The following is a 14,268-nucleotide window of genomic DNA, read 5'->3' on the forward strand; positions in this document are numbered from 1 at the left end:
CCACCTCAGTGAAATTTTGAGGGGTCCAGGGGTAAGGGGCATGTCAAGATATTCCTTCTTGACATGCGATGCTGTTTGGAGCATTTGACAGGTCCCTATAGGTGAACTGCAGTGCAGGCCCTTAGGATTTTGGAGCAAAGCCCTGCCATCTCCTCCAGATAACTACTCTCCTTTTGAGAAACAGCTCTTGGCCTGCTACCGGGCCTTTGCAGAGACTGAACGCTTGACCATGGACTCCCAAGTTACCATGTGACCTGAACTGCCCACCATGAACTGGGCGTTACCTGACCCACCAAGGCACACAGTGCACGGCAGCGCGCCATCATCAAATGGAAGTGACATATACGTGATCAGGCCTGAGCAGGCCCTGAAAGCACAAGTAAATTACATGAAGACGTGGCCCAAAGGTCCATGGTCCCCACTCCTGCTGCCCCTTCTCTCTCCCATCCTGCACCTATGGCCTCATGGTGAGTTCTCCATGGCAGCTGACAGAGAAAGAGAAGACTCTGGTCTGGTTTACAGATGGTTCTGCACAATATGCAGGCACCACCCAAAACTGGACGGCTGTAGCACCATAGGCCCTTTGGGGACATCCCTGAAGGACAGTGGTGTGGGCAGAACTTCAGACAGTGCACCTGGGTGTTCACTTTGCTTGGAAGGAGAAATGGCCAGACACGTGATTATATACTGATTTATGTGTCCAATGGTTTGGCTGGATGGTTAGGGACTCAGAAGGAACATGATTGGAAAATTGGTGACGAGGAAGTTTGGTGAAGAGATATGTGGGCAAAAAAACATGAAGGTATTTGTGTCCCACGTGAATGCTCACCGAAGGGTAAGCTCAGCAGAGGAAGATTTTATTAATGAAGCGGAAAGGATGACCCATCCTGTGGATGCCAGTCTCCTTCCACAGCCAGCCCAGTCATCACCCACTTGGCTCATGAATGAAGCAGCCATGGTGGCAGGGGTGAAGGCAATGCACAGGCTCAGCAACATGCACTTCCACTCCCCAAGGCCAACCTGGCTGTGGCCACTGCTGAGTGCCCAACCTGCCAGCAGCAGAGACCAACACCTAGTAGTCGATACAGCACCATCCCGAGGTGATCTGCTAGCTACTTTGTGGCATGTTGACCACACTGGACAACTTCCATCACGGAAGGGGTACCATTTTGTTCTTCCTAGAATAGACACTTACTCTGGATACAGATTTGCCTTCCTCGCGCACAGTGCTTCTGCAAGAACTACCATCCGTGGACTCGCAGAATGCCTTATCCTGAAATGCCTCTGACCAAGAACTCACTTCACACATTAAAAAAAAAAGAACTTCACAGCAAAAGAAGTGCAGCAATGAGCCCACACTCTTGGAATGTACTAGTCTTAACATGCTCCCCAACATCCTGAGGCAGTTGGTTGGATAGAACAGTGGAACGGCCCTGTGAAGACTCAGTTACAGTGCCAGCTAGGTGGCAACACCTCTCAGGGCTGCGGCCAGGTTCTCCAGGAGGCTGTATATGCTCTGAATCAGTGTCCAATATACAGTGCTGTTTCTCCCATAGCCAGGATTCACGGATCCAGGAATTGGGGTACAAATGGGAGTGGTACCACTCACTCTAACCCCTAGTGACCCACTAGCAAAGTTTTAGCTTCCTGTTCCTGTGACCTTATGCTCTGCTGGTACAGGTCTTAGTTCCGGAAGGAGGAATGCTTCCACTAAGAGATATAACAATGATTCCAATGAGCTGGAAGTTAAGAGAGCCACCTGGCCACTTTGGGCATCTCATGACTCTGAATCAACAGGCAAAGAAGGGAGTTACTATGCTGGCTGGGGAGATTGATCCTGGCTGCCAAGAGGAAATTGGACTATCCACGATGGAGGTAAGGAAGAATATGTGTGGAATACAGGAGATCCCTTAGACACCTCTTAGTATTACTGTGTCCTATGATTAAGGTCAATGCAAAAGTACAATCCAACCCAGGCATGACTACTAATGGTGCAGACCCTTCAGGAATGAAGGTTTGGTCATCCTACAAGTAAAGAATGATGATGACCATCTGAGGTGCTTGCTGAAGGCAAAGGGAATACAGAATGGGTAGTAGGAGAAAGTAGGTATAAGTACCAGCCACATGGCCAGTTAGAGAAATGAGGGTTGTAACTGTCATAGAGGATTTCCTCCTTATTTTGTTATGATTGTGTGGGAGTATCTTTGTTTTCTTTCCTCTCTTATTTCCTTATCATGCAACATAAGATGTACTGACTTTAAATCATAGTATTTAAGTATTGTTAATTCTATATCATACTGTTTAAGTTAGAGGATAACAAGGAGAGTAAACATCACTCAAGGACTTTACCTCCTCTTCTGAGGAAGGCGCTAGTGCATTTTCAGTTGTATGGACAGTTGTATTGTGTCAGGTGGAATTAAGCCTTTGTTATCCTTTACTTGGAGATTAGTATGGTTTAAGGAGATATGTATGAGTGTCAACTTGACAGGGGGTGGACTTGTGATGGTTAATTTTATGTGTCAACTTGACTGGGCCACAAGGGTGCCCAGATAACTGGCTAAAAATTATTCCTGGGTGTGCCTGAAGGTGTTCCAAGAAGAGATTAGCATTTGAATTAGTAGACTGAGTAAAGAAGACAGCCCTCCCCAGCGTGGGTGGGCCTATCAAATCCATTGAGAGCTGAATAGAACAAAAAGGTGGAGGAAGGCCGAGTCCACTCTCTACCTGACAACTTGAGTTGGGATATCAATCTTTTACTCTCAGCACTCCTGGTTCTCAGGCCTTCAGACTCAGCCTAGAATCTACACCATCAGCTTTCCGGGTCCCCTTGGCTCTGTTTCTCTGGAAGACACTGACTAATACACCCTCTTTAACAGCTCTCATGGAGAGTCTATGTGAAAGTAAAACCAACACAAAATACCAATTAAGAGATGGAAATAGATTTCTCATGATGATCCATGAGTGCCTGGATCCAACTTGCCTGAGGTGTTACGCGCCCTGACTTTCTAGTACTATGAATCAGTACATTCCTTTCCTTTCTCTTAAGCCACTTTTAGTTCAGTTTTCATCACTTGCACAAATTGCAATACAATGAGAACATACCATTCTGAACCTATGTATTTCACTTAATGTATCGTTATCATATTTTCATATTATTAAAACTATTCTCCAACATTATTTTGTTTGGTATTATAGTTTATTTTATCAAGCCCATAGTGGTGAACAGATAAATTGTTATTAATTTTTCAATATTATAGATAACATTGATATTAATATCCTCATAGCTAAATGTTTGTGCCTATCATGATTGTTTCCTGAAAATAAATTCCTAGAACTGGAACTTCTGGGCCAAAAGTTATGGAGGATATTAAGACTTTGTTACATATAGTAAAAGTGACCCCTTGAAAGGTGATGCCAATTTATTCTCACACCAAAAACATATGGGAATGCCTATTTCCTCCATCCACTGCCTACAATGGGTAGGATCTTTCTTAAAATCTCTGCTAAGTTAATCACATACACACAAAAGTAATATCTCATTTTACTCTGCATTTCTTTACTGAGTTGCCTGCCTTGTATAGATTTTTCAATATTGTGCTAGATTCAGTTTGTTAACATTTAGGAATCCTGCATCTATATTCTGAAATTGGTTCTTCTGGTATTCTATTTTCTCAGGATTATCAGGCTTTTTTCTAGCTTTATAAAATAAGAAATACAGAGGTCTGAAGATGGACAAACCTGAGGTGGAGTCTAAATTCCATGATTAGATGTATAACTTTGGGCAATTTAATCTTCCTAACCCTGAATAGGGGTGCCCACTGGGAAAGGAGCCAATTAAACCTCACAGAACCTGGAAAGGCTCAGCCCTTGGAGGTTCTAGGTACCACAAAAACCGCAGGTGAGACATGAGGCTAAGATGAGGAGGTGCTTGGACATGTGTTACTGAGGGATCAGACCACTACCTTCCCTCATGTTCCATATTTGCAGGCTGGCACCTTCTGTACAAGAGACGGGAAGTTTATCTTATGAAGAAATGAGATGCTCCGGACTTGGGGAGACCAGGTAGAGTAGAGGAAGTGGGGTGACAGTACAGGAAGTGGGGTGAGGGATGGGACTAAACATAGGGAGATTAAGTGAAACTTAACACTGAACGGTGGGGACCCCAGTCTTTCCCCAACCAGCTCCTCAATTTGTGAGCAGCTCATAACAAAGCAGGAGACGGGGCAGTTCTTTTCTGCGGAATGAAACTGCTCCAGAGGAAAGCCCTCCCTGCTCTAACACTTGAGGGTATTCCCAATAACAGAGCCCTTTCACTTACCAGTTTCCCTGTGTGAGGTCCGTGTGTCCACAAACCTGCCCATGTACTCAGAGCTTCCACTCAGAGTTGTAATGCTGCACACCTGTGTGAGGAGATAGCCAGGGAACATAAGACATTTGAAGAGAAAACAAATAAGAGAATTTTTATTTTTTATTATAACATTTTTATTATAACTTCTTAATTATATATATTGTATATAATTATATAACATAAATGTATTATAACTCATTCTTTTAACTTTACTATAATTTATATTACGACACTATAACAAAAAGAAATAAAGAGTCAACTGAAATAATTTAGGGGGAGAGGAGATGCAGAATAAACCCTTTAAAACTCCCTTCTTGACAGAGGTGAACACTTGTCCCCTTCTCCTGATATTTCTTTGATGAGGAAGGAGCTTAATCCATGCAAAAATGACATATCTCATTGGTAATTATCGGAAGATCAAAAGGGAACCCTTGACTCAGCTCCACCATTTTTTTCTTCTTGGGAGCCAGTGGGCCTACAGGGACCATGAGTTCTCCATCACTGCCCTCCAAACTTTTAGTTGTACAGAGAAGGGTGGAAGACTCAGTTTAGGACTGTGTTCTGATTACTATTGCTTTATAACAAGTTAACCCAAGTGAACTATACTCAGTCTTTTTTTTTTTTTTTTTTTTGGCCACACCACGTGGCTTGTGAGATCTTTGACCAGGGATCGAACCTGGGCCCTCGGCAGCGAGATTACAGGGTCCTAAACACTGGACCGCCAGGGAGTTCCCTATATTCAATATCTTATAATAACTTACAATGAAAAAGAACCTGAAAAAGAATATATATATAACTGAATCACTTTGCTGTATACTTGAAACTAACACAAAATTGTAAATTTACTATACTTCAATAAAAATAAATAAATAAGTCTAATAAATATGAATATAAAGATGTGTATATGTATGTATGTATATATATAACAAGTTAACCCAAAACGTAAAGGCTTAAAACATTTTCTTTTGCTCCCAGATTCTGTGGGTCAGAGATCCAGACGGGGCCAGCAGAAAAGGCCCGTTTCCGCTGCATGACCCCTGGGGCCTCAGCTGGGAAGGCTCCAGGGCTGGAAGGCCCGACTGCTGGAGGCTGGATTCACATGGAGGTGCCTTCACTTCCATGTCTGGCGTTTAAGGCTGACTGTCTGCTGAGACCTCCGCTTGGAGCTATTGATCGTAGCACCTACACGTGACCTCTCCCTAGGGCCTCGGCTTAGACTTCTTACCTTACAGCTCAGGGCTCCAAAAACAAGTGCTTGGCAAACAAGAAGAAACTGCAAGCATTTATTCCTGGCCTCAGGATTCACACATCCGTCGTTTCCATCACACTCTATTGATTACAAGGGAGTTACAAACCCGCCCCAAACCTGGGCGAGGGAAAGACATAGACCCGCACCTTTCAAAGGATAGAGTCTCACAGAATTTCTGGGTATCTTCTAAAACTGCCTCAGGGCATAATCTTAAAGACCCTAACATCTGATGCAAGGGACAAAAACATTAAAGAAATAAATGAGGAGGGGCTTCCCTGGTGGCACAGTGGTTAAGAATCCGCCTGCCAATACAGGGGACACGGGTTCGAGCCCTGGTCTGAGAAGATCCCACATGCCGCGGAGCAACTAAGCCCGTGCACCACAACTACTGAGCCTGTGCTCTAGAGCCCGAGAGCCACAACTACTGAGCTCGCGTGCCACAACTACTGAAGCCCGTGCGCCTAGAGCCCATGCTCCGCAACAAGAGAAGCCACCGCAATGAGAAGCCCGCGCACCACAACAAAGACCCAACGCAGCCAAAAATAAGTAAATAAATATTTTAAAGAAAGAAAGAAATGAGGAGTAAAACCGAAGTGCTAACAAACTTCTCCCAGCTGTACTTCCAAGCAACTGTGGGCTGCAAGGAAAGGGAACTCAGCCTACTCCCACAGCAGAAAGACAAAGGAGGGAGACACGGGGGAGACGGGCAGATGCTCCCAGCGCTCCTCCCCCCATCCCTCTGAGACCACCTTCTCAGCCCCAGCAAGCCCCTCAGGAGAGCGAGTCCCACAACCAGTCCCAACCCCTAGTTTCTTTTAGGTCTTTGCCGGAAACAAGAAACTCTCTCTCCCTAAGCTGGGCTTAAATTCAGGACAAAAAGGAGCAGACACAAGTCAAAGGCTTTTCTCTCTAATATTCTCTCCCTTACCAAGCTAAATCAGAACTAAGAAATATTCAACAATTTCCACACAAGTTGTAACCCTCCGCTGTGGAGATAAGATTTTTTTTTTTTTAAACCCTTCGAGTATTTTTGATGCTCCACCTTCCTAAAGATTGCCCTCGGGCTCCGGAGGAACAAGCAGGTAAATCCTTCAAAGGGACAGACATAATAGCAGTGACAGCCACCTGACTCCATTTGTGAACATCTATCCATCACTCTGTTCTATCATTGGAGACACTGGGAGGGCAGGTTCAAGGTCAACTCCCTCTTATTCTTGAATAGCAACAACAAAGTTTAAGTAAGCAAAGCTGAGTAGGATTTATAGTCGAAGAGCTGAAGTAGGAATTCTGCAAACAATGAAGTTCTTCCTTTGTTGCGACATTTATCTTTTGCAAGGAGGGTAGAACTTTGCAGTTATTTGTTTAATATGTTGTCTGTCACCGCCGTCTTTTTCTCCAGAAAGAAAAAAACAATTTTATGACTAATGTCAGGCAGTCTTTACACTTATAAAAAGGAATTTAAACAGTGTTCCCGGAGAGTCATTGAGTAGGAGTATTTTGAGTCCCAGTAACAGAAACCCACTTAAGCCAGCTTACATTTGTGAAGGAAACTGTATTTTAAGGAACCTGGGGTTACTCACAGAACTCAAGGGCAGAGATCTGGCTGAACCTCAAAAACAGGCTCAGCAAAGCCTGGAACCAAGGACTAGAGCGCTTCCGGGACACAGGAGGTCCTCTTTATCTCATCAGTCTGAGCTGAAGTCTCAGCCTTACTTCCAAATTCCTGGGAATGACTGGCCAGCCTCAGTCAGGTGCTTATCTCTGAAGCAATCAACAACACCCAGGAAAAGCGTGTGAAGCTGGCTCGTCACCTTGTGAACCTGTGGATGGAGGGAGGTCAAATTCCCAGAAACCTGGGGATGGGAGCAGAGCATAAATGCGTTTGTCCTTTGGGTGACTCAGAGCCCCTAAGCCTCCCAGAAAAGAAGCTTAGAGAAGGGAGGGAAAAAAACACTGGGGGAAGGGGCTGACTTCCTGATTTGGCCAAATATTCTGGACACTCCCTTTTGGGTGGATGAGGCTGGATTGGGTCCTAGGAGCAACAAGCATCCTGGCTATTTCCATATCTAGCAACCAGGTGCAGGCAGTGCCCCCAGGATTCTGACCGTGGTCATCTTCTCTTCACACAACCATCCCTGGCAAAGCTCATCTATTCCAATGCCTTCAAACACCATCTATATGTTGACAGTGGGGTCACTCATCTAGCAGGGTGTACGCCTAGAGGCACCGGGGCCAACACATATGAAAACCTTGAGAATGGATCCAGCCATGAGAATCCTGAATAATTCAGATCAGTTGGCTTTAGCGTGGTGAGTGAACCAGATGCAGGTCAGAGGGGGTGGGCAAAGGTGGGCAAATTAGGATCCTGCTGCAATAGCCCAGACAGCTTCAACAGAGGTAAAGATCGTGGAGATGCAGAGAAACTAAAGAATTCAAGAGACATTTAAGAGATAAAATCAACAAGGCTTGGGGAAGGGGAGGAGGAGGCAAGAGTGACTTCTAGATTTTGACTTGCATAAACTAATATATGATGAAAATGACTCACAGAGATTGGGAACACTGGAATAGGAACAGGTTTTGGGAGGAAGATCATGAGTTCAGGTTGAATGTGTTGAAACTGGTGAGTCTTTTAATATCTAAAACTTGCTACATAGCAGGCAACTGTGTACAGGGATCCTCAGTGGAGAGGTATGGGCTAGAGATGTAAATGTAATCTTAATCCCCGTCCCCATGCAGTGCTCTAATCCAACCTGAACTTCCATCACAGCCTCTTGACTTCCCTGCCTAATCCACCGGTCTCCTCCAATCTACTGACACAGAAACTACACTGAATGTTTCAGAATGTCATTCCCCAGTTTGAAATCCTTTCCTTTAATTTCATGATAAAATTTCCCAAAAAGGCACATATTCCTGGTGTTTGCCTGGCTACGTGAGAATGGATACAATAGAAGGTCAGATAACAATCAACCTGTCACTGGTATAAAAGGGCATGACTCAGTAGGGCACAATCATAAAATCTCTTTATTCTTAACTCTCCACTGTTCTCAGACCTGCTGTGTAATACCACCCTTCTGTACCTCTGGATTCTATTACAACCTGTAGCTTTCTTTTAAATTGTTATCAAAATATAAGATACATATAGAAAAGTATATACGTATCATGTGTATACAGTCCAGTGAATTTTCACAAACTGAACAGACCTGCAAAATTAGCATCTAAGATCCTATAGATTTTTATGTCACTTTGGCTGTTGGAATTAAGATAATTTCAGATATTAAAAGGTCTAGTCTAATCTATTATCAAATGTGCATTTCTCATCCAATTCAAAGCTTCTTCACTTCCCCCCAGCTCAGGCTCGAGACTCAGAAACCCTGCAAAAAGGAAAACCGAGGGAGTAGTCTGCATCTTTAAATATTTTCTTTCTTGTTTTTTCCCTCCTTCCTCTCCCCTGCTTATTATACTGCTCTGGCTCCTCCAGAATCAGGATGAGAGAAAGGATGAGAGGTGAAAGAGCAAAGATCAGGTACCCCTCTGTGTACCTCCCCAATCGCCAGATGGCATAGCTCAAGTTATCCCAAGAAGTCTTTCACCATACTTTCCTCATACCCAGGAAGCAGCACAGGGCAGGCTCCTTTCTGCAGTTCAACCAGCATCCACCTGGGAAGGAGAGGGTGGACCCTCCTTCTGGAAAGCACCCCAAGTCTTTTACAAATGGTTCTTTCAATACCACCTAACTTGGCTCCACTGGGCCACCAACTCCTCAGAAAAATGACTGCACACTCTCTTCCTGATTAATCCCTTTCTTCTGTTAGAAGAAATGACAGAATTAGAAAATCACCATTTTGTAATCCCTAGAAACAACAGATCTAGGTAATGGCCATGAACGGCCAGTAAAATCATTAGGTGAATGGTTGACAGGGCACTCTGCAGGGGATGGATCAAGCTGATAACCACTGAACGCCATGATGAATCTTAGCGTCACTAAAAGTGATTCTTCCTGATATGATGCAATGGGAAAATCACAGCACCATCTGTAAGTATCCTTGCAAAAGCAACAACTACAAAAAGTACCTGAATCTAATCAAACCTCTAGATCTATCTACCACTTTACAGAAGACAGAGGAAAGAGAGAAGTTCACTAAACCACACTGTAAGAAAGCTATCAGCCAAATTCGGATTGTGAGAAATTCTACAGAACAAATGACTCAATTCTCCAACAAATAAGATCACACAAAAGGTGTGTCTTAAAAGCGATGGTGTCAGGGAGCTTCTGGGGGGATAAAAGAATTGTTCTGTATCCTGATCGTGGTGATAGTTACATGAACTTATACATGTGTTAAAATTCACAGAACTGTACACCAAGAATCCATTTTACTGTATGTTAATTTAAATATTGAAAAAAAATTTAAGTGGCATGGAAGGACACAAAAGGGAATATGAAGAACTGTTAGAAATTAATAGAATAGACATGTCAACCAAATCTGGATTCAGAGAAACAAACTTTTAAAAAGACAATAATCTTTTGATGTTCCTACTACTTGGTTTCTTTTATAAATCTATTTATTTATTTATTTTTGGCTGCATTGGGTATTTGTTGCTGCGCGCGGGCTTTCTCTAGTTCCGGCGAGCAGGGGCTACTCTTTGTTGCAGTGCATGGGCTTCTCATTGCGGTGGCTTCTCTTGTTGCAGAGCACGGGCTCTAGGCTCATGGGCTTCAGTAGTTGTGGCATGCGGGCTTCAGTGGTTGTGGCTCAAAGGCTCTAGAGTGCAGGCTCAGTAGTTGTGGCGCACGGGCTTAATTGCTCCACGGCATGTGGGATCTTCCCGGACCAGGGCTCGAACCCGTGTCTCCTGCATTGGCAGGCAGATTCTCAACCACTGCGCCACCAGGGAAGCCCCATGGTTTCTTGCAGAAACTCCTATATATCCTGGCTCCTCCCTTACCTCTTCAGAGCAGTCCCTCAGAGTCATCTGAGAGGCTGTGTTCCAGACTTAAGTCCTCAGCAGGTCCGTCAAATAAAAAGTAATTCTCAAAAAAAAAAAATCAGGGAAAATATAAATGTGTACTGACTATTAAACTGTATGATGCTATTATATGGCATGGTAAGATAAATGATATGGTGATAAAAATATGGTGGTTATGGAGTTTTGGGGGTTTGGGTTTTTTTGGTGGTGGTGGTTGTTTTTTAAAGTCCTTATCAGCAAGAGATACATACTAAAATATTTAAAGGTGAAATGGTATAATGTCTGGGATTTGCTTTAAAATACTCCAGAAAAAATATACATATAATATAGTAAATACATAGTAGATGACAGAATAAGAGTGGGATTTTATCTCTTTGTTCACTGCTGTGTCCTCAATTATCTACAAGTATTAGGGTATGTGGCACATGGTAGATACTTAGCAAAAATTAGTTGAATGAATGAACGAATGAAGAGGCCCATTTAGCACTGTTACTCCTGTTACTGCCTGTCTCACAAACAGCCACCATATATTCCTTTACTGATGACTCTACCTCTTAGTTCTTCTATCACTCCTAACTTCTCTGGTATATAGTTCTGCCCCTGCTTGTTGATGAACCCATGTCTAAAGTCATGCTCAGATAGAAAAAAAAAAGAAAAAAAGAAAAAAACCTCATTGTCATCACTGGTACCATTTCCTCCCGAAGTTCAATGTGCAAGTTCAACACAAGTTTTGCACTTTCCTTCACAGCTTTCATTACACACATGAGCCCATGGTGATCTGGTCCCTGCCTACCTTCCCAACTGCACCCTCCTACTGTCTTCTTCCATGAATCCTATACTCCAGCCCCGCAAACTACTTGCTGCCTACCACAAGCACTGTGATGTATCAGACTTCTCTGCCTTTGTACCTGGACTTCCCTCTGCCTAGGGTGCTCCTTTCTCCTTATACATCCAGTGAGCTATGTTCATTCTTCAAGAGTTGGTCCAAATATCAACTCCCCATTGAAGACTTCCCTGACCCTTCCAATCTCTGTGCTCCTAGGCCTCAATTAAAATTCTTACCATTTTTTTTTTTTTTGGCCATGCTGCACGGCATGCGGAATCTTAGTTCCCCGACCAGGGATCAAACCCGTGCCCCCTGCAGTGGAAGCACAGAGCCCTAACCACTGGACCGCCAGGGAATTCCCTCTTATGCATTTTATTTTTGTTGTCACTACAGGGCTGTCACTTATGCATTTTATTTTCGTTGTCACTAATAATAATAGTATTATTATTACTATAATAATAGTAATAGTATCATCATACATTAATCCAGGGCTTGTCACTATTTTAATCACTTCATATATACTGACCTTCAATCTTCAAAAAAAAATCATAGTATATGTACTATTATTTTTGCAATTTTACAAATGAAGACGTTGAAATAACTTTCCTAAGGTCACACATCTAGTAAGATGAAGCCAGGATTGCAAACACAGGTGGTCTGGATCCACAGTCCGTACTTCTAATGACTGTCCTATGCTGCTTCTCCACACAGCAGTGCTGTGTGCTTGGCTGCAACTTCTGGCTAACTCTGTTTTAGGCTTCCCAATTTTATTTGTCTACAGAACACATTTGAAGTTTTAATAAACTTCATGGAATGACCACAGGATTCAAGATATGTACCATATGGCTGAATTTAAAAAGGAAAAAAGAACATAAGACTAAAAGGAAGGAAGGGATGAATGAACAAACAAAGGGAGGAAAGAAGGGCAGGAGGGAAAACTGGTCTCAAAATCACAAGAGATGACCAGAACTGAACATTTAAATCTACAAACATTGTGAGCACATTAAAGAACGCCTAAATAAATGAAGAGGTATACCATGTTTAGAGATCAGACGACTCAGTATAGTTAAGATGTCAATTCGGGACTTCCCTGGTGGCGCAGTGGTTAAGAATCCACCTGCCAATGCAGGGGACATGGGTTTGAGCCCTGGTCTGGGAAGATCCCACATGCCACGGAGCAACCAAGCCCACGTGCCACAATTACTGAGCCTGCGCTCTAGAGCCCGTGAGCCACAACTACTGAAGCCCACGCGCCTAGAGCCCATGCTCCACAGCAAGAGAAAACACCGAAATGAGAAGCCCGTGCACGGCGACGAAGAGTAGCGCCCGCTCGCTCCAACTAGAGAAAGTCCACGCACACCAACGAAGACCCAACGCAGCCAAAAATAAATTAATTAAAAACAAAAAAGATGTCAGTTCTCCCTAAATTGATCTATAGATTAACACAATACCAATAAAAATACCAGACAGATATTTTGTAGAAATGGACAGGCTGAATCTCAAATTTAAATAGAAATGCAACGGATCTAGACTACCCAAACCAATCGGGAAAAATAAGAACAAAGTTGAAGGACTTATAATACTTGACTTTTAAGACTTACTATAGAACTAACTAACTATGAAGTCTGCCTATTCTATTATTACATATTAATATATATTAATTTATGAAATAGTAATATATATTATTAGCAGTATGATATTGGCATAAGGATAGACATATAAATCAATGGAATAGAGTACAGATATAGACCCACACATATATAGTCAATTGATCATGAACAATGATTCTGAGGTAATTTAGGATAGTCTTTTCAACAAAAGATTAGTCTTCTCAACAAAAGGTCCTGGAGTAATTGTATATCCATATGCAAAAGAATGGATCTCAACCCTTACCTCATACCATACACAAAAATAACTCAAAATAAATTATAAACTTCAATATAAGAATTGAAACTATAATACTTTTGGACAAAAACACAGGAGAATTTTTTTCTTTATTTTGGTTTGGGTAAAGTTTTCTTAGGTAAGACATAAAAAATATCAAATGAAAAAATTGATAAATCAGACTTCATCAAAATTAAAAACTTCAAAAGACACTGTTAAGACAATGAAGAACAGAGTGAAGTAAGTCAGAAAGAGAAAAGAGAAAAACAAATACCATATGCTAACACATATATATGGAATCAAAAAAAAAAAAAAAAAAAGGTCATGAAGAACCTAGGGGCAAGACGGCAATAAAGACACAGACCTACAAGGGAATGGACTTGAGGACACGGAGAGGGGGAAGGGTAAGCTGGGACAAAGTGAGAGAGTGGTAGTGTATATATGGACATATATAGACTACCAAATGTAAAATAGATAGCTAGTGGGAAGCAGTTGCACAGCACAGGGAGATCAGCTCGGTGCTTTGTGACCACCTAGAGGGGTGGGATAGGGAGGGTGGGAGGGAGGGAGACGCAAGAGGGAAGAGATATGGGGATATATGTATATGTATAACTGATTCACTTTGTTATAAAGCAGAAACTAACACACCACTGTAAAGCAATTATACTCCAATAAAAACGTTAAATAAATAAATAAAAATCCTCAAATTCTATATAAAAAAAAAAAAGACAATGAAGAGACACACCACAGACTAGGAGAAATATATGTAAAATGTATATCAAACAAAAGAATTGTATCCAGAATGTATAAAGAACTTTTACAACTCCATAATAAGAAGACCAACAACCCAATAAAATAAAATAGGCCAAATATTTTAACAGACACATTACCAAAGAAGATATATGAATGGCAAATAAGCACATGAAAGGATGTTCAAGATCATCAGTCACCAGGGAAATGCAAATTAAAACTAGAATGACTAAAACTTAAAAGACT

General features: G+C 42.3%; 1 long non-coding RNA gene across 1 annotated transcript in view; it reads right to left on the bottom strand.

Annotated features, from left to right (window-relative positions):
• The window catches only part of LOC118887048, a 100,779-nt gene that overhangs the window by 58,411 nt on the left and 28,100 nt on the right, over positions 1–14,268 (bottom strand). Inside the window, exon 3 of the long non-coding RNA XR_005017870.1 lies at positions 4,319–4,400. This is a non-coding gene — a long non-coding RNA (uncharacterized LOC118887048). The remainder of the gene's footprint in view (positions 1–4,318; positions 4,401–14,268) is intronic.

Source organism: Balaenoptera musculus, chromosome 20, assembly GCF_009873245.2.
Source record: "Balaenoptera musculus isolate JJ_BM4_2016_0621 chromosome 20, mBalMus1.pri.v3, whole genome shotgun sequence".
In the NCBI taxonomy this organism is placed as follows: Eukaryota; Metazoa; Chordata; class Mammalia; order Artiodactyla; family Balaenopteridae; genus Balaenoptera; species Balaenoptera musculus.